This window comes from Schistocerca serialis, chromosome 1, assembly GCF_023864345.2.
Source record: "Schistocerca serialis cubense isolate TAMUIC-IGC-003099 chromosome 1, iqSchSeri2.2, whole genome shotgun sequence".
NCBI classification, from domain to species: domain Eukaryota; kingdom Metazoa; phylum Arthropoda; class Insecta; order Orthoptera; family Acrididae; genus Schistocerca; species Schistocerca serialis.
Window position 1 is genome coordinate 648,010,188 of NC_064638.1, and position 24,720 is coordinate 648,034,907.

Below are 24,720 nucleotides of genomic sequence, written 5' to 3' on the forward strand. Positions count from 1 at the left end.
GAAGGAGGAGGAGGGATGAGGGGAGGTAGGAGTGCCTATAATTTAGCTGCTTCCTGGCCATACATCGAGTAGAACGCACTTTCGACTGCCGCCAGTCCTAACTCGTTTGGGACAAATATTTCCCCCAATGCATCTGTTATGATCTGTTGATTATGAGAGCTAGTTTCTTACACAAGTTCGATGTGTAATTAGATCAGTGAAGCACTGTCCATAAGTTGTAGTAAATGGAAATGAGCGTTTTTGAGTCATTGACGGGGAGGCCCCTTGCGGGGCTGGTCTGGCTGCCTTGGTGCAGGTCTTATTACATTCGACGCCACATGGGGCTAACTGCGCGCCGGATGGGGATGAAATGACGATGAAGACAGCATAATACCCAGTCCCTGAGTGGAAAAAAATCCCCGACCCAGCCGGGAATTGAACCTGAGCCCGTAGGACGGCAATCCGTCACGCTGACCACTCAGCTATTTTTTTTTTTTTTTTTTAAATCTCATTTTGTTCGCTTTTGTTCGTCGCAACTGCTTCATCTCAGAGTAGCACTTGCAACCTACATCCTCAATTATTTGCTTGATGTATTCCAATCTCTGTCTTCCTCTACAGTTTTTGCCCTCTACAGCTCCCTCTAGTACCATGGAAGTCATTCCCTCATGTCTTAGCAGATGTCCTATCGTCCTGTCCCTTCTCCTTAGTGTTTTCCACATATTCCTTTCCTCTCCGATTCTGCGTAGAACCTCCTCATTCCTTACCTTATCAGTCCACCTAATTTTCAACATTCGTCTATAGCACCACATCTCAAATGCTTCGATTCTCTGCTGTTCCGGTTTTCCCACAGTCCATGTTTCACTACCATGCAATGCTGTACTCCAGACGTACATCCTCAGAAATTTCTTCCTCAAATTAAGGCCGGTATTTGATATTAGTAGACTTCTCTTGGCCAGAAATGCCTTTTTTGCCATAGCGAGTCTGCTTTTGATGTCCTCCTTGCTCCGTCCGTCATTGGTTATTTTACTGCCTAGGTAGCAGAATTCCTTAACTTCATTGACTTCGTGGCCATCAATCCTGATGTTAAGTTCCTCGCTGTTCTCATTTCTACTACTTCTCATTACCTTCGTCTTTCTCCGATTTACTCTCAAACCATACTGTGTACTCATTAGACTGTTCATTCCGTCCAGCAGATCATTTAATTCTTCTTCACTTTCACTCAGGATAGCAATGTCATCAGCGAATCGTATCATTGATACCCTTTCACCTTGTATTTTAATTCCACTCCTGAACCTTTCTTTTATTTCCATCATTGCTTCCTCGATGTACAGATTGAAGAGTAGGGCCGAAAGGCTACAGCCTTGTCTTACACCCTTCTTAATACGAGCACTTCGTTCTTGATCGTCCACTCTTATTATTCCCTCTTGGTTGTTGTACATATTGTATATGACCCGTCTCTCCCTATAGCTTACCCCTACTTCTTTCAGAATCTCGAAAAGCTTGCACCATTTTATATTGTCGAACGCTTTTTCCAGGTCGACAAATCCTATGAAAGTGTCTTGATTTTTCTTTAGTCTTGCTTCCATTATTAGCCGTAACGTCACAATTGCCTCTCTCGACCCTTTACTTTTCCTAAAGCCAAACTGATCGTCACCTAGCGCATTCTCAATTTTCTTTTCCATTCTTCTGTATATTATTCTTGTAAGCAGCTTCGATACATGAGCTGTTAAGCTGATTGTGCGATAATTCTCGTACTTGTCAGCTCTTGCCGTCTTCGGAATTGTGTGGATGATGCTTTTCCGAAAGTCAGATGGTGTATTGCCAGACTCATATATTCTACACACCAACGTGAATAGTCGTTTTGTTGCCACTTCCCCCAATGATTTTAGAAATTCTGATGGAATGTTATCTATCCCTTCTGCCTTATTTGACGGTAAGTCCTCCAAAGCTCTTTTAAATTCCGATTCTAATACTGGATCCCCTATTTCTTCTAAATCGACTCCTGTTTCTTCTTCTATCACATCAGACAAATCTTCACCCTCATAGAGGCTTTCAATGTATTCTTTCCACCTATCTGCTCTCTCCTCTGCATTTAACAGTGGAATTACCGTTGCACTCTTAATGTTACCACCGTTGCTTTTAATGTCACCAAAAGTTGTTTTGACTTTCCTGTAAGCTGAGTCTGTGCTTCCGACAATCATATCTTTTTCGATGTCTTCACATTTTTCCTGCAGCCATTTCGTCTTAGCTTCCCTGCACTTCCTATTTATTTCATTCCTCAGCGACTTGTATTTCTGTATTCCTGATTTTCCCGGAACATGTTTGTACTTCCTCCTTTCATCAATAAACTGAAGTATTTCTTCTGTTACCCATGGTTTCTTCGCAGCTACCTTCTTTGTACCTATGTTTCCTTCCCAACTTCTGTGATGGCCCCGTTTTAGAGATGTCCATTCCTCTTCAACTGTACTGCCTACTGCGCTATTCCTTATTGCTGTATCTGTAGCGTTAGAGAACTTCAAACGTATCTCGTCATTCCCCAGTAGTTCCGTATCCCACTTTTTTGCGTATTGATTCCTCCTGACTAATGTCTTGAACTTCAGCCTACTCTTCATCACTACTATATTGTGATCTGAGTATATATCTGCTCCTGGGTACGCCTTATAATCCAGTATCTGATTTCCGAATCTCTGTCTGACCATGATGTAATCTAATTGAAATCTTCCCGTATCTCCCGGCCTTTTCCAAGTATACCTCCTCCTCTTGTGATTCTTGAACAGGGTATTCGCTACTACTAGCTGAAACTTGTTACAGAACTCAATTAGTCTTTCTCCTCTTTCATTCCTTGTCCCAAGCCCATATTCTCCTGTAACCTTTTCTTCTACTCCTTCCCCTACAACTGCATTCCAGTCACCCATGACTATTAGATTTTCGTCCTCCTTTACATACTGCATTACCCTTTCAATATCCTCATACACTTTCTCTATCTGTTCCTCTTCAGCTTGCGATGTCGGCATGTATACCTGAACTATCGTTGTCGGTGTTGGTCTGCTGTCGATTCTTATTAGAACAACCCGGTCACTGAACTGTTCACAGTAACACACCCTCTGCCCTACCTTCCTATTCATAACGAATCCTACATCTGTTATACCATTTTCTGCTGCTGTTGATATTACCCGATACTCATCTGACCAGAAATCCTTGTCTTCCTTCCACTTCACTTCACTGACCCCTACTATATCTAGATTGAGCCTTTGCATTTCCCTTTTCAGATTTTCTAGTTTCCCTACCACGTTCAAGCTTCCGACATTTCACGCCCCGACTCGTAGAACGTTATCCTGCCATCTATGCAACACAATTATTTCGTGCCTATTTTGGACAGCGAAATTTGGCCATACATGGTAAACTTTTAACTACGGCAGCACACGGATAGTTCACAAACTTAGTCGTTTCGGAAATGCTTCCACCTCGGCCCAAAGGCAAAGATTATGCCGGTTTTGACGACAGGTAAATCGTTCCCTCTCCACATCACGACAACGAGTTCATTGGTTCCCATGTCACATGCCCCTCCAACACGCTTCATATGCCCTTCACCTCTAGCGCTGCCGCCTTCTGTCTGTGAGACGTTACTGCACGTTGACATCGAACATCGAACGTAGGCGGTGGTCACAGTAATGTGGCTGGACCGTGTAAACTGCTGTCCTGTATATTGCTGCAACGTGTACATTGAGGAAGAAAGATCAAGCAGAGGCTTCTGATATTTGGAAATGGCGATTAATAGAAAGATGTATGGGAAGAGTAAAAAACGAGAAAGAACTGTGAAGACTGGGTGAGCAAAGACAGTTAGTGATTGTAATAAGCAGAAGGAAAAGAAAGTGCTTTGGACATATATTAGGAAACAAAAAGCGGTTATAAATAGTTTTTTAGAACTGTATCTGGAATCGGAGATGAAGGAGGAAGAGATGCTATGTCCATGATGATGCGATGGATGGCAACATATACAGGTAGCAAGAAATGGAAATGCAAAGATCTGATAACAGTAAAGAACTGATGGCGATGACTTATTCTGAAATCTAATTTCACCGACTTGATGTCCCGAGTTGTGGCGCCCGGAGTGGGGGTTCCGGTGTGGCAAACGGAGCTGTCGTGGCTGCAGGGCGTGCAGCCGCCGCCGGAGAGAGCTGGGCCAACAGCGACGACGGCCCAGCGCGCGCGTCCGCGGCAATTTCATTAGCCGCTAGTTACGCCGCCAGCCGCCGAATGAGGCTAATTGGCGCAGGCCGGCGGATCGCGTGCGCTCCCAGGGCCGCAATTTTGGTCGCCAGGCCGTGCCTCACTGCGTGCCGAGCCGAGGGTAGCCGAGGCGGCGGCGCTCCCTCCACCGAGCGCGGCTGTCCGTGGCAAATCGCACATCACTGGGGCCCAGCTACAGCCACGGCAAACGTTTGTGAACTCACCAAGATAGCTCTCAGAACACAGGGACACTCCGAAACGGGGCCTGTTACACCAACACTTGTAAATGTTTTTATGTTTCCGGAGGAAACAGACACATCCAGTCGTTATTGGCGTCCGAAGTAACAAGTCGGTGCACAACTAGCTGACCGCAGCCTGAGTTCAGAGAAGGGATAGCCATGACGCATCAGACAGATTTACTCTATACTTTTTTTGTTTATTCTTGTTTCTGACTGTCTCGATGCAGCCCGCCACGAATTCCTCTCCTGCACTCAAAGCACCCCACGGCCTCAATTGTTTGATACATATATTGATATCTGTCTCTCCCTAGAATTTTTATCCTCTATAGATCATTAAGGAAGCTGTTCCTTGATGTCCCTCCTTCCATCAATATTTTAAGGATGGCCTGAATGTTTATACCGTGTAGCAGGTCGTGATGACGTTGCTGGATCGTAGACAGGGAAACTAACCGCAAATTAATTTATCAGAATTCATATAGCAGCCGAGGCCTCGACCAGATGGCAAGCAGAGGCTTCAGATCCCGTGGCGGCGCAACACCAGCAGTGTGCTGGCTGTGCACGGCCACCAGCGATCGGAGTCCCTTACGTCAGTGGTCTTGTGGCTGTCGCAGAGGTAGCGGCTCGCCAACAGCAGAGCATCAAATGAGCCGAACGCCGACAGCCGGCAGCAGCTGGTCAGGAACGGGAAGACCCCCAGTGCTGTCGCTGCACAAAAACCACCAGTCGCGTCCTGCAATTCTACATCTACATCTACATAAATACTCTGCAAATTACATTTAAGTGCCTGGCAGAGTGTTCATCGAACCCACCTTCGCAATTCTCTATTATTCCAATCTCGTATAGCGCGCGTGAAGAATGAACACCTATATCTTTCAGTACGAGCTCTGATTTTCCTTATTTTATCTTGGTGATGATCGTTCTTCCCTCTGTAAGTCGGTGTCAACAGAATATTTTCGCATTCGGAGGAGAAAGTTGTAGAAATCAGCCATAAGTACGACCCCAAATGCAAGACATCAGTTCAGCTCACAGCAGCCTAAGGGATAGGCACAATCGATAGACTCACAGTTAGCTGAGTGTCTTCATTCTGCGACGTATTATTTCTTTGCCTGCGCTAGTGTGCTTCCCACATATTCCTTCCTTCCTCAGTCATGAATAATTTTGCTACGAAGACAGAAGGATTCCTTTAAGTTTTCTACTTTCGTGTCCAAATCTGTGATGTCACGATAATTTTTGATACTCTTCATTACAGTCTTCTCCCTCGGTTTTCCTCCAGTCCATTGTATGTTCTTGTTAGTGTTCCTTATATTTAACATGTCCTGCAATCCTTCTTCACTTTCATTGAGACAAGCAAAATCTTAAACGAATCTTATTACTGACACACTAAGTGATCAAAAGCATCCGGTCCACTACTGAAAATGCCTTCCAAATTCGTGGAACCGTCCATCGGTAATGCTGGAATTCAATATGGTGTTCGCCCACTCTTAGCCTTGATGACAGCTTCCACTCTCGCAGGCATACGTTCAATCAGATGCTGGAAGGTTTCTTGGGAAATGGCAGCTCATCCTTCACGGAGTGCTGCACTGAGGAGAGGTATCGACGTCGGTCGGTGAGGCCTGGCACGAAGTCGGCGTTCCAGAACATCCAAAAGGTATTGTATTGGATTCAGGTCAGGACTCTCTGCAGGCCAGTCCATTAACAGCGATGTTACTGTAGTGTAACCACATCCTGTGCACTATGAACAACTGCCCAATCGCGTTGAAAGATGCAATCCAATTGCTCTTCAACAGTGGGAAGAAAGAAGGTGCTTAAATCATCAATGTAGGCCTGTGCTGTGAGTGATAGTGCCACGCAAAACAATAACGGGTGCAAGCCCCCTCCATGAAAAACACGACCACACCATAACACAACCGCCTCCGAATTTTACTGTTGGCACTACACACACTTGCAGATGACGTTCACCGGGCATTCGCCGTAACAACACCCAGTCATCGGATCGCCATGTTTTTCCACTGTCCAATCGTCCAATGTTTACGCTTCTTACTCCAAGCAAGGCATTTACCGGAACGATGTGTGGCTTATGAGCATCCGCTCGACCAAGAAGTCCAAGTTTTCTCACCTCCTTCTGAAATGTCATAGTACTTGCAGTGGATCCCGACGCAGTTTGGAGTTCCTGTGTCCTGGTCTGGATAGATGTCTGCCTATTACACATTACGACCCTCTCCAACTGTCGGCGGTCACTGTTAGTCAACAGACGAGGTCGGCCTGTACGCTTTTGTGCTGTACGCGTCCCTTCACGTTTCCTCTTCACTATCACATCGGAAACAGTGGACCTATGGATGTTAAGGAGTGTGGAAATCTCGCGTACCGACGTATGGGAGAAGTGACACCCAATCACCTGACAACGTTCGAAGTCCGTGAGTTCCGCGGAGCGCCCCACTCTGCTCTCTCATGATGTCTAATGACTACTGAGGTCACTGATATGGAGTACCTGGCGGGAGGGGGCAGCACAATGCACCTAATGTGAAAAACGTTGTGTGGTTGTGTCCGGATACTTTTGATCACATAGTGTATTATTCCACCACGAATTATAATCTCACTCACAAACATGTTATTTCCGTCATTGCTGCATGGAAGTATACACTAAACAGTGGGAATGAAAGACTGCAGCCCTTTCATACACTGTTTTTAACACTATTAGTTCGTCCTTCGCAGTCGATTCTTATTTCCCTCTCTTGGGTGTTGTTCATTTTGTTCACTGATTAGCCAGAACATTTTGATCTCCTACCGACTGTCGATGTAAACCCATCCAGGCGATAGAAGCATCACCTGGAGAGGAATGGCTGCTAGTCCGAAACACGGACGGTGCATGTAGAATCAGTGAGCGTGCGGTCCGCGTCTAGAGTGGTAAATGCGCGTGATCTATCTGATTTTGACCGAGGGCAGATTGTGATGCCACAGAGGCTCAGTACGAGCATTCCGGGAGCTACAGAACTTGGGGGGTGTTTCAGGAGTGCTGTGATGAGTGTCTTCAACGCGTGGAGAAATCAAGGTGAAACCACGTCCAGACGCCCACCTCTTATCACATATGTCAGACGTTGTCGGTGGGGTGTACTGGTAAAACCGGACAGGAGTGAACTGTGGCGGAACTGTCATCAGACTTTAATGCTAGGCAGAGTACATGTGTGCCTGAATACGCAGTGCACGGAGCACTCCTAACGAAGGGCCTTCGAAGCCGACGACCCATGCATGTGTCAATGTTAACACGACGACATTGGCAGCTACGACTGAAATGGGTACGTGAATATCGGCGTTAGACGTTTAAGCAGTGGCAGAACGTTGCATGATCTGATAAATCCCGATATCACTCGCTCACAGAAAGATATGTACCTAAAGACTGGAAAATTGCTCAAGTCACACCAATACACAAAAAGGGAAATAGGAGTAACCCGCTGAATTATAGGCCTATATCACTAACGTCGATTATCAGTAGGGTTTTAGAACATATACTGTACTTGAACATTATGAATTACCTCGAAGGAAACGATTTATTGACATATAGACAGCACGGATTCAGAAAATATCGTTCTTGTGTAACACAACTAACTCTTTATACTCGTGAAGTATTAAGTTCTATCGACAGGGGATGTCAAATTGATTCCATATTTTTAGATTTCCAAAACGCTTTCGACACTGTTCCTCACTAGCGTCTTCTACCGGAACTGCATGCCTACGGAATATCGCCTCAGTTGTGCGACTGGATTCGTGATTTCCTGTCAGAAAGGTCACAGTTCGTAGTAATAGACGGAAAGTCATCGAGTAAAACAGAAGTAATATCCGGCCTTTCCCAAAGAAGTGTTATTGGCCCTCTATTGTTCCTGATCTATATTAACGACATAGGAGACAATCTCAGTAGCCGTCTTAGATTGTTTGCAGATGATGCTGTCATTGACCGTCCTGTAGAGTCATCAGATGATCAAAACGACTTGCATAATGATTTAGATAAGATATCTGTATGGTGCGAAAAGTTGCAATTGACCTTGAATAAAGAAAAGTGCGAAGTTATTCACATGAGTACTAAAAGAAATCAGCTACATTTCGATTAGGCGATAAGTCACACAAATCTGAGGGCTGTAAATTCAACTAAATACTTAGGGATTTTTTTTGGTTTTTTTTTTTTTTTTTTTGTCATCAGTCTACTGACTGGTTTGATGCGGCCCGCCACGAATTCCTTTCCTGTGCTAACCTCTTCATCTTAGAGTAGCACTTGCAACCTACGTCCTCAATTATTTGCTTGACGTATTCCAATCTCTGTCTTCCTCTACAGTTTTTGCCCTCTATAGCTCCCTCTAGTACCATGGAAGTCATTCCCTCATGTCTTAGCAGATGTCCTATCATCCTGTCCCTTCTCCTTATCAGTGTTTTCCACATATTCCTTTCCTCTCCGATTCTGCGTAGAACCTCCTCATTCCTTACCTTATCAGTCCACCTAATTTTCAACATTCGTCTATAGCACCACATCTCAAATGCTTCGATTCTCTTCTGTTCCGGTTTTCCCACAGTCCATGTTTCACTACCATACAATGCTGTACTCCAGACGTACATCCTCAGAAATTTCTTCCTCAAATTAAGGCCGGTATTTGATATTAGTAGACTTCTCTTGACCAGGAATGCCTTTTTTTGCCATAGCGAGTTTGCTTTTGATGTCCTCCTTGCTCCGTCCGTCATTGGCTATTTTACTGCCAAGGTAGCAGAATTCCTTAACTTCATTGACTTCGTGACCATCAATCCTGATGTTAAGTTCCTCGCTGTTCTCATTTCTACTACTTCTCATTACCTTCGTCTTTCTCCGATTTACTCTCAAACGATACTGTGTACTCATTAGACTGTTCATTCCGTTCAGCAGATCATTTAATTCTTCTTCACTTTCACTCAGGATAGCAATGTCATCAGCGAATCGTATCATTGATATCCTTTCACCTTGTATTTTAATTCCACTCCTGAACCTTTCTTTTATTTCCATCATTGCTTCCTCGATGTACAATTACAATAAACCTAAATTGGAACCATCACATAGACCAAACCAAAGACTGCGATTCATTGGCAGAACAGTTAGAAGATGCAACAGGTCTACCAAAGAGACTGCTTACACTACGCTTGTCCGCCCTATTCTGGAGTACTGCTGTACAGTGTGGGATCCGCATCAGGTGGAACTGACGGATGACATCGAAAAAGTACAAAGAAGGGCAGCTCGTTTTGTATTATCGCGATATAGGGGAGATAGTGTCACAGACATGATACGTGAATTGGAGTGGCGATCATTAAAAGAAAGGCATTTTTCGTTTCGACGGGATCTTCTCATGAAATTTCAATCACCAGTTTTCTTCTCCGAATGCGAAAACATTCTGTTGGCCCCACCTACATAGGGAGAAATGATCATCACGATAAAATAAATCAGGGCTCGCACGGAAAAATTAAAGTGCTCGTTTTTCCCGCGTGCCGTTCGAGAGTGGAACGGTAGAGAGACAGTATAAAGGTGGTTCATTGAACCCTCTGCCAGGCACTTTATTGTGAAAACCAGAGTAATCACGTAGATGTAGATGTAGATCTTCATCATTCCGATAAGAAGGCGAGAATCTGTCCTTTTCCAGGGGTGCAGCTCCTTCTCACCTGTAGTGTTGGGTGGGGACAAGCTCGCGGCAGCTCAGTTATGCTATGGGGAGCATTGCGTGGCCATCCATGGGTCCAGCTGAGCTCGTGCAAGGCATCATGACGACCAAGGAGTATCGTACATTGGCTACAGACCACGTGCACCCATTCATTACGATCTTGTTTCGCGACGGCTGTGACATTTTTCAACAACATAATGCGCCATATCACAAAACCGCGATTGTGATAAAGTGATTCAAAGAACGCAGTGGTGGGTTCCAGTTGACCTGCTAGCCCCAGAATTGCTGACTGAACCCGATAGAACACATTTTGAATGCGATTGAACGTAGCGTGAGATCTCATCGTCTCCCCTCCCAGATGGTACAGGAATTTGATGACGTGTGTGCAGAAGTGGGGTCAGCTCTCTCCACCAACCTATAAATACCTCACTGCTTACATTCCAATACGCGTCGCACTGATATCCGTGGCAAAGGTGGTCGTACCGGCTGTTAGTTAGGGTTTTCGAAAGTCTTGCTTACAATATTTGAGGAAAACTTGAGAATAGCACCTCTGGCCTCTTTAGTTTTGCTAAAGCCAGACTAACGTTCATCTGACAGATCCTCAGTTATCGTTCCTACGGAATATTTATTTCAGTCATCAGTCATACTAGCCTGATACTGTGTTCCAAATCTGCTTGCTGGTCAGCCCTATGTAACTACTAAACATGACAGCCTATATAAGCTACTTTACTACTTCTAGTCTCTCTCCATCAGTCTGTGACACTGGAAAAGGTATATACCTGAGTGGAGTCTGTTCCGTCAACATGTCCAACAGAACAAACACAAATCAAATATATACATTTTACAAAACGAGGGGAACGGTGTAAGTTAACCCTGTGGGGCTCTTAAAAATGATTGAGAATGTATGCAAAATATAGTTTACTAACAACATTTATTTTCCCAAAACAAAGACAGCCATGAATTATGCTAAACAGTTTATTCATTGAATACCGGAAACAACTAACAGTTAGTTTAAGAGTATAATGGACAAGGATTCTTGGTGGCAGAAGAGAGTCAAGTACTATGGCGCTAAAAATGAGGATAACGCAATCTAAATTGATCTGACGCTGAGCAGACTTTGACTGATCAAAACTACTGTGGTTACACTACATAGCTGCAGCTGAGAGCAAGTGGCGATTGAGATCTATAAACACTGACAATGCGGGAGCGGCAGTATGTTAACCCTGTTTACTTTGTGCGGTGATGTAACTTGCAGCTGGCGAGATGGTTGCGGCGGAGGTGAGACATGAGGCGGCACCTGTGAATCGATCTCAGTCACGAAAGAAATGCAAAAATCTCATGGTCTAGCGATCAAGCAGACGGATCGCAATTTACTCTCTACCGGAGCCCTGAAATTATGGTAGACTTCAGTGTGTAACACACCTGTTCGCTGGTCGTACCATGGAGCAATCTCGCTCACTTATATGACAGAGCGCACAGGGATACCAAACGTTAAGACCGGTAAACCAAAAAAGAATAAGTGTGCCCCCGGCAAATGAGTAATCCGAGACATTTGAAGTCACACTATCAGTACAATAAGAACTTCACCACAGGCTGCCCAGCCTACATCTACATCTACATCTACATCTACATTAATACTGGGCAATTCACATTTAAGTGCTTGCCAGAGGGTTTATCGAACCACAATCATACTATCTCCCTAACATTCCACTCCCGAACAGCGCGCGGGAAAAACGAACACCTAAACCTTTCTGTTCGAGCCCTGATTTCTCTTATTTTATTTTGATGATCATTGGGTTGGGCTCAAAAAATATTTTCGCATTCGGAAGAGAAAGTTGGTGACTAAAATTTCGTAAATAGATCTCGCCGCGATGAAAAACGTCTTTGCTGTAATGACTTCCATCCCAGTTCGCGTATCATATCTGCCACACTCTCTCCCCTATTACGTGATAATGCAAAACGAGCTGCCCTTTTTTGCACCCTTTCGATGTCCTCTGTCAATTCCACCTGGTAAGGATCCCACACCGCGCAACAATATTCTAACAGAGGACGAACGAGTGTAGTGTAAGCCGTCTCTTTAGTGGACTTGTTGCATCTTCTAAGTGTCCTGCCCATGAAACGCAACCTTTGGCTCGCCTTCCCCACAATATTATCTATGTGGTCTTTCCAACTGAAGTTGTTCGTAATTTTTACACCCAGGTACTTAGTTGAATCGACAGACTTGAGAATTGTACTATTTATCGAGTAATCGAATTCCAACGGATTTCTTTTGGAACTCATGTTCATCACATCACACTTTTCGTTATTTAGCGTCAGCTGCCACCTGCCACTCCATACAGCAATCTTTTCTAAATAGCTTTGCAACTGATACTGGTCTTCGGATGACCTTACTAGACGGTAAATTACAGCATCATCTGCGAACAACCTAAGAGAACTGCTCAGATTGTCACCCAGGTCATTTATATAGATCAGGAACAGCAGAGGTCCCAGAACGCTTCCTTGGGGAACACCTGATATCACTTCAGTTTTACACGATGATTTGCCGTCTATTACTACGAACTGTGACCTTCCTGACAGGAAATCGGAATCCAGTCGCACAACTGAGACGATAGCCCATAGGCCCGCAGCTTGATTAGAAGTCGCTTGTGAGGAACGGTGTCAAAAGCTTTCCGGAAATCTAGAAATACGGAATCAACTTGAGATGCCTGTCGATAGCGGCCATTACTTCGTGCGAATAAAGAGCTAGCTGCGTTGCACAAGAAAGATGTTTTCTGAAACCAAACTGATTACGTATCAATAGATCGTTCCCTTGGAGGTGATTCATAATGTTTGAATACAGTATATGCTCCAAACCCTACTGCAAACCGACGTCAATGATATAGGTCTGTAGTTCGATGGATTACTCCTACTACCCTTCTTAAACACTGGTGCGACCTGCCCAGATTTCAAATCTGCAGGTACAGATCTATCGGTGAGCGAGCGGTTGTATATGATTGCTAAGTAGGGAGCTATAGTATCAGCGTTATCTGAAAGGAACATAATCGGTATACAATCTGGACCTGAAGACTTGCCCGTATCAAGCGATTAGAGTTGCTTCGCAACCCCTAAGGTATCTACTTCTAAGAAACTCATGCTAGCACCTGTTCGTGTTTCAAATTCTGGAATATTCCATTCGTCTTCCTTGGTGAAGGAATTTCGGAAAACTGCGTTCAATAACTCCGCTTTAGCGGCACAGTCGTCGGTAACAGTACCATCGGCACTGCGCAGCGAAGGTATTGACTGTGTCTTGCCGCTTGTGTACTTTACATACGACCAGAATTTCTTCGGATTTTCTACCGAATTTCGAGACAATGTTTCGTTGTGGAACCTATTAAAGGCATCTCGCATTGAAGTCTGTGCCAAATTTCGTGCGTCTGTAAATTTTAGCCAATCTTCGGGATTTCGCGTTCTTCTGAACTTCGCCTGAACTTCGCCTAAACTACTCACAAGTGAAGTCAGTCTCAGGACAGGTGCCAAGCACTAACCAGATATGCCAGAGCATCGACCAGAAGTCTCCTATCAGACCAAAGTCCAGCACCCGAGTGCTTCGCACCTCTCCAGAAAAAAAATTGTTTTTGCACATACTACATGAACGACGCCGCTTTCACGCTTGAGCTCTAGAGACGCTAAATCTCCCCTCCCACATGATAGAACAAACTCCGGTTGCACCAGGGCAAGTATTAAGAAAACGGTATCACTGGAAATAAAACGCCAATTACTGGCTTTTTCTAAGATTTTGTGGAGGGAGAAGATGATTTTCTCCAAAGTCGTGTCACTTCCCACAGTAACAAGCGAACAGATACAACCTTAATGAGCTTTATCTAAATCCCCTGTGCCTTGGAGCTAGTTAGTCCTAGCTATGAGGTGTAATAAAGATTCTATCTGTAAAAGTTTCTCAGACGCTTGAGTTTCTTATACAACTGAGGCAGCCGATGGAATCAGGGTCACAGGCCTATTGATGAACACGAAAACTTGTGAATTTTTATTATGTGTGGCACTGCACACAATGCCCAGTTTATGGCTCCACTGTGTAGACACGTTCCTTCAGTCCGTCGCCCATAGGCCAGGCTTCAGCTGGCGCCAGTTCAGGTATCGTGGCATTGTTCTGCTGGAGACCTGTCTCAACATGGGGCTGCTCTGTCTCCTCTGCATGTCTGTGGGCTGCCTGGCAAGATTTACTGAGGGATGGGCTCGCTGCCAGTTGCTTCCAATTCCCAACATGCCACTTCTACGAGCTAAGACCCATAAACATACCCATGCTTTTAGCGCCCTACCAGGCTCCATCAACGTCTGCTCAGACCGTTAACTTTCTAGAGTCTCGCTCAAGTTGCGTCAGGTTGTAACAAAATCTTTAATAACTTTCTGTATACGAAAAATAGGTGAGAGAGTAACTTATCCCCTCTCAACAGCTCCTCGATTTGTTTGTGTGTCAATCCACAAATATCGTCCTAACTCCTATAGCAATTAGAATTTGAAGTACAGTGTTTAATGGACGAGGGACGCTGCATTGCCCATTAAGGATCGTGTCCAGATGGCCGAAGAGGCGGTGGTATGGTAGATCAGCGAGCTCAGTAAGAGAGTTAGTTCTCCTCTGTAATAAAAAGCTGTGTGAAAGGATCAACAATGAACCCGAACAGGCGTCATGGGACATCCGTCCTAAACAACGAATAACGAACAAAAATAGATTAACAGGAAAAGAAAGCAGTTAAGACAACAGCTCATAAGAGATGATAAATCCGGATTCGAGTCCCGATTCGGCACAATATTTCGCCATTGCTTTACCACAATACACTGTGTGGCTAGCTGTTTACATGTGGGAAAAGGTCTCAGGTGACTCCAGTTAAAGAAAGAAGTAAATATTTGGAGGCAAAGAATTACATAGCCATATAGCCGGCGTACCTCTCCTGCTGGTCATTAGTGCATCTAAAAATGGAATAGTGTGACGTTCCTCAACGAAAAAGATCTTTTCTGAAAGAATCAACACTTATTAAGGAAAAGTTCTTGCGTGAAAAACAGCTTGAATTATGCATACACGACGTAAAGCAATGGACGCTGTTCAACACGTTGGTTCTGTCGTCCTGTCTTTCCGAAACGTGTTCGACATTGTACCAAGATCGATCACACGAAGCATTTTTGGAAACGTGTGAATGCCTCCATGACTAAGAGAACAGGGTAACAATGCTGGATGACGAATGTTTCACTGAAAAAATATAACATTTATCAGAAGGCATACGCAGAATTATAAGATTGTTCACTAAGGCTCCCGTTGTCTGCAGGAACGCAACGACCTGTAAAGGGGACGGTAAGAAAATTTTATTTAGTGTAATAAATAGCAACTCCCTTTAACTGTTGATTACTGTACTATCGTGCTTACAGCAATGGAACCTCATAGTGCCCGAGTGCAAGAGCAGCGGTCAACATCTTCAGTACCCCAGAAGCGTAAGTATTTAGGGGGAAAGCAAGAAGAAGTAACATCTGGGACGATGTCATAATGTTCGTCCTGGAAAGCTAAATGGAAGACATAAATTTATCGGAAGGATCCTGAGAAAACACTAAGCACTCGTGAATGAAAGTGCATTCAAGATGCTATAGTGACCAATTCTAGACTTTTTCAAAAAAATGGTTCAAATGGCTCCGAGCACTATGCGACTTAACTTCTGAGGTCATCAGTCGCCTAGAACTCAGAACTAATTAAACCTAACTAACCTAAGGACATCACACACATCCATGCCCGAGGCAGGATTCGAACCTGCGACCGTAGCGGTCGCTCGGCTCCAGACTGTAGCGCCTAGAACCGCACGGCCACTCCGGTCGTCTATACTTTTTCCAGTGTTTGGTCTGCTTACGACACGACATTGGAGAACAGAGACGTGCTGTCACGAGAGTAACAGGTCGATATAGTCAACACATGGATGCAACAGAGCTGCGCGGGTATCTTCAGTGTGAATCCTTGGAAGGTCGATGTAGTTCTTGCCAAACCGTGTTGGGTAAATTTAAGGAATATGTATTTTAAGAAGGCTGTACAAACATTATGCTGCCATCATCGAACATCTCGTGTAGGTATGATGGGAATAAGTTCTTAATGGGGTATAAAGTCATTTTCCTTTCGTTCAAAACGCCAGTGGAATAGGAAGGAAAATTGAAAATATTTGTAGCACGTATCCTCCGTCATGCACTGCACTATAGCTTGCATGGTTTGTAAGTGTTCTAGAGTGGCCATTACCTATAAGCAGAATTTCCAAAGTTAGAATTTTGCCTCTCCCAGCGCTCGCTCTGTTCCAATTCAAAGAAAAAAAATACAGTTTGTGAAAAACTTCGCCTCAATTCAACAAATACTCAACGCCTTGAAGTTCGAAATAGCATTCGAAAGACCTATTTCCGTTAAAACCCGTCGTGTTCTTCCTGATTTCCATTGAAAACTTGTCTTCCGCAACATTAATGTATGTGATACATTCAAGCAATTGCAGCAATGGTTTAAAATCATTTTTAATCATATTACTGAGAAGAGCATTCGCTGACTTCAGAAAATAATACGAAAAATTTAAGAAATATTAAATTTACTTTCTGTAATAGAGACATTCTCAATCTGAATCATTTTTATTTACAATAATGATTTTGCAAAATTCATTTCTGTAAAATCAAAAGATAATTTGGTTGAATGAACACTGAACATTATGTATCAGTAAGAGAAGTTTTTAAGCTACTGGGTACTTTGATTGGTCTTCCAACAACAATATGTAAATCAATTTGCTTCTCAGTTTTGTCTTTAAGGACAATATTGTTGTAGTCTTGAGTGCGTTCGGCACCTCTCTCTGCAGCATCGCTCAAATCAACCAAGTTTCTGGAGTCCGCGTTTGTAACGAAATTTATCTTTGCATGTTGAAGGGTCTTTGTGGAGAAAATCGGTACTGACAGGAAAACTCCTGATGAAAGTTTTTGTAACATGTGTTACAAAAGATGGAAGGTAATTTTGTGTGTAATACTTTTTCAACTTGATTTACTTTCTTCTTCCTCTTTATATTTTTCTATTTCCAAGATAAATGTAGCTTACTCGAATTTGTTTTGCCCTTTGTTGGAGCAATGTCATAAAACACAGCTAAGTATCAGAAGTGATGTGAAAACTTGTTTTGCAGCAGTCTTACTGATTATTAGATCAATATCCGGATATCAGTTGACTCCTGACAGGAAATTATGACAAGATGCCTCAGGTGCTTCTATTGAAGGAAACCATACTCGGACGTACACGCATCCAAGAGAAATACATGCTCTTGTCAATAAGCTCTTCTCCACATTAGGTAAACTAAACTGATCTTGAAACACGTCTATCTTGAAGGCATATATGGTCTTTGCCATCCACTTGTAATAACTTATAACTCTGGGATGCGAAACGATATTCCATTCCTTAAAATACCATCTCGCTGTTGTTTCTGCGAAGAAACTTAGTTTTTTAGAAATATCACAATAACAGACTGCAAGTCACCAGGTACGTCACTGCCGAAGTTGCCTCCATTAGTGATTCGAAATAGGTCCTCTACAGCAATTCAGGAATGTGATGATAGCAAAGGAGGTATAATAGTTACGATTGAACAATTTTTGTAGATTTGTAGAGCTGCCATCTGCTTAACCTGTCTCGCTTACTGCCGTATCACAGCGAATTTCCTGAATTTTGTCAGCTATATCCCATTTCTCTGATGGCTGGTGAACAACCATGGCTTGATCTATTCCAGAAGATGTTGGAACCTCAGGGACTCCCAAGAATTGTTCTTCGCCTTCAAATGTTACTAATACCGCCAGTTAATCTATCTTTTGAACACAAATGAACTCTGCGAGCAACTTTCCATTCCAGTCCAACAGAAAAAATAACACAGCGCGCTATCCCATGGTCGTGCGTGGTAGCCGAGCGATCTAGTGCGCCTTGTCATCACGGTCCGCGTGGCTCCCCCCGACGGAGGTTCGAGTCCTCCTTCGGGCATGGGTGCGTGTGTTGTCCTTAGTGTGAGTTAGTTTAAGTTAGATTAAGTAGTGCTTAAGCTTAGGGACCGATGACCTGAGCAGTTTGGCCCCATAAGACCTTCCGGTAAATTTCCAATGTGCTATCGCATGCAAGTATCGCCAGGAAACTCGCTGACAGTATCACAGTAGTCTCTTTGTTTGGTTTTAATTGTTCACCGCTAGGTTTTCACTACTCTCTAAATCAATGAAAGCAACACATCACTTTCACTCCCATCTGGCTACTACAGCCGTCTTTACTAAAACTATTAACGTTTTACTGTTAACCGAGTTATGATATACTTATACCTCACACTACTAGGATAAATGTCTTAAAGCAGGGTTTGAAAAGGACATATCTCTAATAAAAAAAACTTTATTTAATAATAATGATATGTGAACTGCGTTGCAAAATTCACAGCGAAAATTAAAATCTAATTGCTTGCTGAGGGTCCCCCTGTAGTTTTCCGACCGAACTGAAATTTTTCATATGTCATGTTTTCATTGACTGGAACAAAATAGGGGCGGTGGGAGGTGGAAGCTAAACGTCCTGACAGCTGAATAATAAGGGCCGCCCTAATGAAGATATAGATGAAAACCTCGTGGACTGGATCCAGTTTTTCCTTTCATTCTTTTGTTTCTGTGCTCCAAACTACGTTTTCCTTTTAAGCTCGTTTCAGCACTTGGTTAACTATTCCTTAGTGGCATAGTAGACGACTCTCTTACCTGCTTCTTTTATTGGTATGGGTCTTCCGTAGACTTCTGTCTTCCTCTGTTCCTTCCAACGCGTCATCAATTCGTATTTTATCTGTCCGTGTGATTTGCTTCACAGCACTGCACTGTAAATGCTTCTCTGGATTTCTGACGATCACTACGCTTCCATATAAAGCTCCTTTACTGAGGCAAGATTTCTTCTCCTGCTTTAGTGTGCTTCTGGTAACTCTTTGCTTCGATATTGCAAGCCATCACACTTCGCAGTTTGAAGAATTATTTCGTACTGGCTGCAAAGCTCGGCGTTGCCTGAAATGTTTAATGTCTGCCATACAAAGTGATTGACCCTGTGCCTTGTCTACATTCATAGTGAATGCGAACTGCGTGAGCAACAGCAATCGCTTTAAATCGACTGGCATATTTAAATCACGGGATGTCAACGAAATGCGACGAATAAATACATCTTCACCTCTATGAAAAGATGATTAGTTGCAACGTCTGTCGTTACATTTTGCGATAACTATCTCATTGTGTTTTTGGAGAATTCGTTTTCTATGATTTCAGATCGGTTTTCACTGTTACAAGTAGGGCTGTTTTTGAGTATGACTGGAACTGCCCGAACAGCTTAAGTCATCGTTCGGGAAATCTCGGATTCTGTTCGATATTTTGATCGGCTCGTGACCTAGTGGCTTTTGTCGGTACTATATCCATGACCAGCTTTAGCATTTGTACGGATTTACAGGGATAGCAGATGATATAGCCCCCTTCTGGCGGAATGACCACAGGGCCTCAAAGGAATGGATAGCTTAGTTTTCAGAGAATCTGACTTAAGAATAAACAAATGAAAGCCGAAGGTGATGAAAAGTGCTGTAGATAGAAGAACAAAGACTTGTTTAATGTCAAAACTGGAAAGAGACAGTAGTGGAAGATGTATAAAAAAGTGTCAGTTTGTTTGTTTGTAGTTTATACAAATCTACTATTTTATTACGTTCTTGAAGAAGTTATGCGCGCTTTGCCGTCAAATAACTGTGAAACACGGACTAAAACATCTTCTAGAGGACATGTCATATGTAACAATGGCAAGTAATCAGAAAATAAAATTTACAATTACGTTTCTGTCAAGTTCTCAAACTTTCGCTCGTCCCGCTACATAATGACGTATGATGGTACTATCTCCAAAACGGGTATTGCCGTTGTAATTTCGTAAATTAGCTTTTTAAGCTCTGATTAATTCATTCGTTGTTTCGTTTGACTGTAGAAATCTGAAGAAAGTTGGCCAGAACTGTGACATCATTCATTCAAGTACTTTCCGAAATGTTTGGTAACAACGTTTCTTAAAAATACATAGCCTATACCAGTCAAGAGCTCACTGAGAAATCGTGTTAAAATTCGGAGTAAATCTTCCAGAAATTTTAGATATTCAGATACAAACATGAAAAAAAGTTTTACGTCACCCTGGTTCCCAGAACTCCTGAAGACAGAGGTTCACTGTGGTTGTTGTATCGTAGACACAGCCCCTTTGACAGTTCAGAGATGTCACTAAACCCGATCAAAGATGTAAACAACCGTGAATCAGCAGCGCCTATTAGACGGAAAAGATCCGACAGCTCATCAGTTGCAGTCATTCCGCCAGGAAGGAGGTACACGGCTCGTGCTTCACCCATCCCTAGACGATCAATACCACGGTTCGATTGCGTCCGCATTATTACTTTGTGCCAGAAAGGGCTCTCAACAAGGCAAGTGTCCAGGCGTCTCGCAGTGAACCAAAGCGATGTTGTTCGGACATGGAGAAGATAAAGAGGGACAGGAACTGTTGATGACATGCTCGCTCAGGCCGCCCAAGGGCTATTACTGAAGTGAATGACCGCTACCTATGGATTATGGCTCGCAGGAACCCTGACAGCAACCCCACCATGTTGAATAATGCTTTTTGTGCAGCCACAGGACGTCGTGTTAAGACTCGAATTGTGCGCAATAGGCTGCATGATGCGCATCTTCACTGCCGACGTCCATGGCGAGGTCCATCTTTGCAATCACGACACCCTGCAGCGCAGTTACAGATGGGCCCAACAGCATGTCGAATGGACCACTCAGGATTGGCATCACGTTCTCTTCACCGATGAGTGTAGCACATGCCTTCAACCAGACCATCGTCGGAGACGTGTTTGAAGCCAATTCGATGAGGCTGATCGCCTTAGACACACTGTCCAGCGATTGCAGCATGGTGGAGGTTCACTTCTGTTTTGGGGTGGCATTATGTGGGGCCGACGTACGCCACTGGTAGTCATGGAAGGCGCCGTAGCGGCTGTACGATACATGAATGCCATCCTCCGGCTGTTAGTGCAACCGTATCGACTGCATATTGGCGAGGCATTCGTTTTCATGGACGACAATTCGCCCCCCCCCCCCCCCCCCCTCCCATCGTGCATGTGTTGTGAGTGACTTCCTTCAGGATAACGACATCGCTCGACTAGAGTGGCCAGCATGTTCTCCAGACATGAACCCTATCATACATGCCTGGGATAGTTTGTGTAAAGGACTGTATTTGGAAGACGTGACCCATCTGATGGATCTACGCCGAATCGCCGTTGAGGTGTGGGACAATCTGGACCAACATGCCTTGATGAACTTGTGGATATTATGCCACGACGATAAGGCATGCATCGATGCAAGAGTACGTGTACTAGGTATTAGAGACACTGGTGTGTACAGCAATCTGGATCACCACCTCTTGATGTGTGTATTACATACATGTAGACAGAGATCTTCCTCTTGTCTTGACGGCAAAGCGCGCATAACTTCTTCAAGAACGTAATAAAATAGTAGATTTGTATAAACTACAAACAAACAAACTGACACTTTTTTATACATCTTCCACTACTATCTCTTTCCAGTTTTGATATTAAACAAGTCTTCGTTCTTCTATCTACAGCACTTTTCATCACCTTAGGCTTTCATTTGTTTATTCTTAAGTCAGATTCTCTGAAAACTAAGCTATACATTCCTTTGAGGCCCTGTGGTCATTCCGCCAGAAGGGGGCTATATCATCTGCTATCCCTGGTATTAGGGTCTATTCCTTTTGCACCTTCTGTTATTTCATAATTTTCTCTAACTTTCTTCTTGACTTCTCCGACCTACTATTTGCAACAGAATTTATGGCGGTGTATATTTTTCAGTTAGTAGTATTAATGGCGAACGAAGAAAACAATGGAAGATTAGGGACTGGACATGGCTGATGGTAGAAAACGGATGTTCTTTTTATCTTGAAAGGTGCTTTCAAAGAATATGGGAAACCTGCGACGCGAATATAAATTAGATGGGACGAGAAATGAACATGTTACGCCCTCAACATGTGTCCAATCGTTAGCTCTGGGACACATTATTTTAACCTGAGTTAATCATGGTTTGAAACTGGGTGTGAAACTTTTCTCCCGACGTTTAAACGATTCGTAACAACAGCAAGAGAGCAGCCGAATGACGTCTTCGACAGCCGCCCATATTTCGACAGGTGAAAACCCACCATTTTCAAAACAGTGCATGAATTTGTGCCTTGAAAATGACGGGATATTTATCTGTGAAAATCGGCGATTCTCGAAGACGTTATCCTGCTGCATTCGGTATGTTGTTTAAAATTGGAAGTGTATTACCAGAAGAGGCAAACTTCAAGTCCACGCTGCGTGTCCGCATCATGGTGCTTATGAGAGAAACAGAGAGAGAGAGAGAGAGAGAGAGAGAGAGAGAGAGATAGAGAGAGAGGAGAGAGAGGAAGAGCGGGGAGAGCTGTCAGGGATTCGCCGCGTACCAACAATTAAACGTTGATTAGCGCTTCTGTTGGGCCAAACTCATCGCACTCTATCATTTTGCCACCATTTATTCACAATTTAATGAATGTTATTACGCTTCTAACACTGACCATTTCAATTCCGATACTTAATTATTTCGTGAAAGATTAAAATAGTATAGCCATTGTACAGATATGTTCGCCGTTCACATATGTTCGCCTGTTTCGTTTTGGTGCCGTTTGCCCCAAAGATAGAATTCTTTTTCTCGGGTTTCTTTAGTAGCCTTCAACTCGAGAAGTGAGTAGCAAAGTATTAGGGTTTTCTTTTTGTTCTTCATAGACATACAGAATCCGCTGACTAGCAGCATATTTAAGATAATCGTCGATGGAATACTTTATCGTAACTGCTTCTTTATTATAAGGCACACATCGGGAGTAGATAATCGTTTTAAAGCACCTTCACAATTTTACAGGGCGCATCTGTTGCACTGTTTTTTCTATTCGCTTGTCACTCCCTATAAATTTTAATGTCAGTAATAAGCTGACGAAACGTGGCTGTATCTGGTTAAATGACGAAGCTTCTCCGATACTGAAAAGTTGTTATTCACGTCCTTGGTAGTTGGAAAATATTTCCCTTTACTTTAACTAATGATTACGTCGTCATAACCCAGTGAGATCTCTGTAATTTTATACCAATAGAAAAATTTATTCTCTTCAGGATGTTTCCAGCTACCCTGTTAAACATGACCCTACTCTCCAGTCCTCTTTCTATAGTCTGGAGATTACGCAGTCCTTTATTTATCAATCGTCTACACACTGTAGTAACTACGATGTCCTCTGGATTAAATACCTACTATGTCTTTCTTACTTTGACGAATATCACAACATCATTTTGTTGCCTTAGTGTTGATAGCTATTCAGAAGCACTGTTTTGGATTATTGTTTCACACTTGTTTAACCAAAGGAGAAAGCCAGATCACAGGAATATACCGTCAGACTTTCAAAGTTATTACACTGCTTTTGCCCCATGGTCTGTATTATGACCAGTTATTACAACGTTTCGTGCAAAACGTTTCTGACGGATTGAAAATAATGATCAACATTAGTACAAATTCTAAACATGATCCAGTATCTCTATGACATGGGATATCAGGAATTCTTCCTCGATGACCATTATTTTCCACGCGTTCAGTAACGTTTATAATCTATTCATGATACAGGGCTAGTCATGATGTTGACTAAAGGTAAAAATTGCTGTAACACCTCTAAGACAATTTATTTACCTTTCTTTCCATCTGATATCCTCCTCACTTGATCCCGACCGCCATGAATTTCTTTGTTATGCCAGCCTCTTCATCACAGAGTGGCACCTGCACACAAAGTCCTCAGTTATTTTTAGATGTACATACATCAAAAAAAGTTTTGCATCACTCTTTTCCGGGAGTTCGGAACCTGTACAGAAAATTGAAATAGAGATCAACATAAACATCATTTCCGCCATTTTTATTGCTCATGAAAACCACATATTGCATGTTGTGCCACCAGACAGCGAGACCTTCAGAGGTGGTGGTCCAGATTACTGCTCACACCGTTACCTCTAATACCCAGTAGCACGTCCACTTGCTTTAATACATGCCTGCATTCGTCCTGCATACTAGCCACAAGTTAAATCAAGGCACTGTTGGCCCAGATTTTCTCACGTCTCAACGGTGATTCGACGTACATCCCTCATAGTGGTTGGTGGGTAACGTCGTCGATAAACAGCCCTTTTCAATCTATCCCAGGCATATCTGATAGGGTTCATGTCTGGAGAACATGCTGGCCACTCTAGTCGGAGCGATGTCGTTATCCTGAAGCAAGACATTCACAAGATGTGCATGATGGGGATGCGAACTGTCGTCCATGAAGACGAATGTCTCGCCCATATGCTGCCGATATGGTAGCACTATCGGTCGGAGGATGGCAATCACGTATCTTACAGCCGTTACGGCGTCTTCCACGACAACCAGCGGCGTAAGTCGGCCCCATATTCTCCACCCCAAAACTGTGGGGAACCTCCACCTTGCTGAACTCTCTGGACAGTGTG

The 24,720-nt window shown here is 43.4% G+C and overlaps 1 pseudogene; it reads right to left on the reverse strand.

Annotated features, from left to right (window-relative positions):
• Positions 1-17,863, reverse strand: part of LOC126420210 (peptidyl-prolyl cis-trans isomerase 5-like) — a 39,743-nt pseudogene extending 21,880 nt beyond the window's left edge.
• Positions 17,864-24,720: the final 6,857 nt, after the last annotated feature.